Source organism: Cyprinus carpio, chromosome B25 (genome assembly GCF_018340385.1).
Source record: "Cyprinus carpio isolate SPL01 chromosome B25, ASM1834038v1, whole genome shotgun sequence".
NCBI classification, from domain to species: Eukaryota; Metazoa; Chordata; class Actinopteri; order Cypriniformes; family Cyprinidae; genus Cyprinus; species Cyprinus carpio.
The window spans coordinates 24,261,374-24,266,221 of record NC_056621.1 but is presented as its reverse complement, the minus strand read 5'-3'; the positions used below and the strand labels follow the sequence as shown (position 1 = coordinate 24,266,221).

General features: G+C 52.0%; 1 pseudogene; it reads left to right on the top strand.

Annotated features, from left to right (window-relative positions):
* The first annotated feature begins 3,039 nt into the window (after positions 1-3,039).
* Positions 3,040-4,848, top strand: part of LOC122133882 — a 25,982-nt pseudogene continuing 24,173 nt past the window's right edge.

Below are 4,848 nucleotides of genomic sequence, written 5' to 3'. Positions count from 1 at the left end.
TTGAGATGGTTTTGACAGCTCACGTGCGATCTGCCTGTTTGAGTTTTTCCCGCCTTCCTTGTTTTCCCGTTGTTAACTTATGGTACTTTCGCCACCTGTGTTTTATCTCTATGTTCTTCTAATTTTTCCTTTATTATTCCCTGTGTGTCTCTGTCTATTATTGTCAGACTATTTACTTTCGTTCCAATAGCTTCGATCTTGCGTACTCACCTTGTTGTGCCTCCTCCCAGGCCTCCAGTGTGTTTAAGCTGTTTTTCTCTGCCCCTCTGTTCTTACAAGCGCAGAGCTCCTAAAGCTTCCAGCTGTTCACCCCTCCTGTCTCGGCGTCCATACCTACTAAACTGTGGACGTTACTACTCATCGGCTTTCGACTTCTGTCCGCTCACTACGAGCGATACTGTGGGGGGGGGGGAACTTTACTCATCTGCTCTGCCTTCTCTGCTTAAATAGAGCTCTAATTAAACCCGCTTGAAATCCAGCCTTTTCTCTTCTCCTGACGACGAGTCTGACCATATTATGGATCATCGGGATCGATCCACTTCGCTCGGCTCTCGTCAGCAAGGGAGTTTTGTGATGGCAGCATGCCACCCAGCTCAACACCACCGCGCAGGAGTGGATGCTTTATGCCCCCCGAGTCTCCTAATCCTCACACGGGTGGATGCCTTCATCGGGGGGAGAGAACCGAGCCGGGTCCGTTCCTCACACCGTAGGTCCCACGATCCGAACCCCATGCAACAATCCCTCCGGTCTATGATGGCGATCCTAAATGCCCTGTCAAGCGTTCCTCTCAGCCAATGCGCGCTGTGTTTTCTCTGCAAACCCCCCGGCGTACGCAAATGAAGAGCCACAGTTTGCTTACGTCCTACACTTCCTTTGGGCCGTGCCCGCGAATGGGAATTGCGTGTGGAGATCGCGGGCCCCTGTTGGTGCCCCTTCGGCGATTTTAGTCAATAGATGGCCCAATTGTTTCGATCGCTCAGCTCAGGGTGACGAGGCGGCGGCCCATTTATCGCGACTGTTCCACAGGGGAGACTCGTCCACTGATGATGCATCCAGTTCAACGTTATCTGCGGGCGTGTGGCTGGAATGAGAGGCGCGCTGCGCGCTCGTTTCTTGTAGGGGGGTTGGACTTTGCCATTGCTGATGAACTCCTGCCATAGCGCTCCCTCGTGAATTTTGCTAATCTATTAATCTCGCACCTCCCGCATTGAGGGCCGTCTCAGCCGCCAACCGCAAACACGGCAGACTTCCCGCTCCGTGCTGCCAACTAGAGTCCCCTTCAGCCATTTCAGCCACCGACAGCGTCTCTGAGGGGAGCCCATGCAGTTGGGTCCACGTCTACGGCTTACACCACAACAGAAGCAGGAGCGGCTGTCGTCGGGGCGTGTCTATACGCTGCAAGGGAGGACCACTTCGCCCTTCAGTGCCCGTACAATCCAGGCCCACCAGTGAGGCTGAGAGTCCTGGTGGGCAACTTTCTCAATTCAAGCGCTCCTGCAGCACGCACGCAGCTGCCGTCCATACTCCTCTTTCCTCAGAGAGTGCTTCTCACGCTGGACTCCCCTTGTGGATTCCTGGGCTGAGGGGAACCTTCCTTCCCGCTGCTGCTTCTTGCTCAACGTTGGAATACCGCTTATTCCTTTGGTAGTCCCGTATCCAGCAATGGTCATTATCTTGGCCGTCCCCCCTTACCACCATCACATGTCACAACCCAGATAAACCTTCATATTGCTGGCGCCATTGTTACGCTGATTGAACTTTATTTTGAGTCCGCCTAAGGCTCCCTTAATTCTGGACACCCGTGGTTACATAAGCCAATCACACATTGGACTGGCGTCGTAATTCAGTTTTTATCCTGGAGTCAGTCTTGTCACGTGTCCGTGTTTGGGTGTGCCTTTTCCGCCTGTTCTCTTTGTCTTGTGTTCCTCAGGAAGATCCCTCTGCACCTGACTGGTGTTCCGGCGGAGTACCATGATCTTCGGGCGTCTTCAGTAGGCCCTGCCACCTCGCTACCTCCGCATCCCCCTATGACTGTGCCATTGAATCTTCTCCGCTCTTCTTCCGCCTAAGGGTCTTTATATTCCCTTTCGGGTCCTCGAAGAGCCATGGACAAGTAGATACGTGAGTCCCACTTCAGGCTGGGCTCATCCGCCATTCCTCCTCTCCCGCTGGTGCAGGTTTTTTCTCGTTGTTCAGAAGAAGGACGGCTCCCTCGCCCTTGGATTTGATTTTACAGAGTTGAATGACATTACTATTAAGACACAGGTACCCACCCTAACCTTTATGTCTTCTGCTTTTGAATTAGTGCAGGAGCTCGGGTCTTCACCAAGTTAGGACCTGCGCAACCGCCTACCACTTGGTGACGCATTCGAGGGCATGAGTGGAAGACGGCGTTTTTAACACCCCTTTCGGGAACCTACGAGTAACTTGTTCCTTCCGTTTGGTCTACCAATGCTCTAGGAGAACCACCGTTTTCCGGTAGTCGTCAACACGTGTGGGGTGACATGATTAATCAATTTGTCTTTGTTGTATTTGGATTATATCTTGATTTTCTCCTCTTCTCATCCAATCCCACCCAGCTGTGTCGAACGGGTATCTCCCAAGCGAATTTGCTAAGAAAACCTTTGTTTGTCAAGGCGGAGAAGTAGCGAATTCCCACGCTGAGTCAGTTACTTCCTTGGCCCACATTATTTCTACGGAGGGGATCAAGCCTGACCGCTAAGACTTGAAGCTGTCGCCCAGTTGCCGGTCCCTGACTCCCGGAAGCTCGTGCAGCGTTTCCTGGGTTTTTGCCAACTCTACGTCTACCGGCGATAACATCAGGAATTTTGTCCAGTGCTGCACCGCTCACAGCCTTAACCTCCACTAAGGTGCCTTCATATGAACCAGGGAGGCGCAGTTAGCCTTTGACATTTAAAGTCTCCGTTTTGTCTCTCTCTGCAACCTGTCAACTGTTGGTTTCCAGATCCTGGGCCCAGTTCATTGTTGAGGTTGATGCTTCGACTTGGGGTTGGCGCAGGTCTATCTCAGCTTCCCTCCATGACGGGAAGCTCCACCCCTGTGCATTCGTCTCCCTCGTCGTCTCAGCCCTGCGAACGTAACTACGACCTGGCAATAGAGACTGTTGCGTTAACCGATTGGCCTGGGTGAGTGGCGTCACTGGTTGGAGTGGTCATTGCAGCCGCCCTTCCTTGGTCTGGACGGATCACAAGACCTTGAATACATCCGTGTCGCCAAGAGGCTGAGCTCAGCGTCAGGTCCCTGGTCGCTCTTACTTTTGCCAGATTCAACTTCACCCGCCTCGTACTTGGCCGTGATCTAAAAAACCACCAACCCGCATGCCCTCTCTCGCCTGTTTCCGGTTCTCCGGGGAGGGAGTTTGCGGCCGAGGCCATCCTTCCTGAGGGGTGGTTGTCGGGGCTCTTTCATGGGTTATCGAGCCTCGAGTTGAGGAGCCCGATCGAGGGGTGCCGGTGCCGGGAAGTGGCCCGGCGGGCAGGTTGACCGGTGCCGGCTGCGCTTCGCTCGAGGTCCTTGAGTGGGGTCCACGCATCCAGGTTAGTCCTGCCATCCGTATTCGGCGAACGTTGTCTGCCCTCCAACGCGCTTCTGGTGGCCTACTATGGCGACAGTTTTAGACAGTTTGTGTTGGCCTGCCCCACATGTGCCCAAAGTAGCCTGTCAATCGCCCTCCTATGGTCTACTGAATCCTCTCCCTATCCCTGTCCCGCCCTTTGGTCCACACATTGCACCTTGAGTTCGTCTCTGGTCTTCCTCCGTCGAAGGGTAACACCGGTAATTCCACGGTGGTGAGCGCTTTTCAAAGCGGTTCATTTTTATCCCCCTGTCCAAGCTGCCCTCCGCCCGGGAGACCGCCCAACGGTGTGGATCACGTCTTCCGTCTCCGACGGTTTGTAACGGTGGATGGGTTTCAGATAGGGTCCCCAGTTCGTCCCCCCTGTTCTGGAGGATTTTGTAGACAGATTTGGGGCCTCTGCAAGTCCTGTCTTCAGGGTTTCATCCCCAACCCAATGGGCAGTGTAACGGTGCCAACCCAGGATATAGGAAGAATGCCCGCTGTACGCTCATCCAACAATCCGAGTTCCTGGTGCAGCAGCTCTCCTGAGGCAGAATACGCTCATAACACCCTTCCTTTGGCCAGCATCAGTAGTCCCCTTTTGGTGTGCTGTTGGTTATAACCACCTCTGTTCCGTCACAGGAACCCAAGCGTGCCCGGGGCGCCTGGGGGGCCCCCAAGGAGAAACAGGGCCGCTCGCAGGTTCGGCCAGGAGGATTGCTTAGGGGAGGCAGAGGGGGGGTGGGGGGGGGGGGCACACGGGAAAAGCACGGAGGGGGTCGGCGAGGGAACGACGGGGCAGAGAAGGAGAGAGACGGTAAAAAAATCTTTATTGGCTAACGTTCATAGACCTTCAGTGTTATGCTTTAAAAATCCCATACCATTTGAATTTCACAGTATTTGTCACTCCTAAATCACTAACCTTTACAAGTCACCACTTCATCTAAATGGTCAAAATGACTCAGGCCGATGGCACTTTTAAGTACATTATTATATTTTTTTTTTAAACTTAATTGTGTTCCATAAAATAGGTGAAGCAAAACAACTATGATAATATGGGATAGTCCCTATTTTTTCCCCTTATTTTCTTAAAGAATAAACACTATTTTCTCACAAGAATAAAACATGATAACATATTATTAATTCATAGAAATAATTTAAGCATTTAAAACCTTGTTAAAAACTTGAACTTCAATACAATCAACTGACTTCTCAAGCAGTTTATAAGTTAAAAAGGGTAAAATGTCAAAGTGCATGTTAAATAGTCTAAA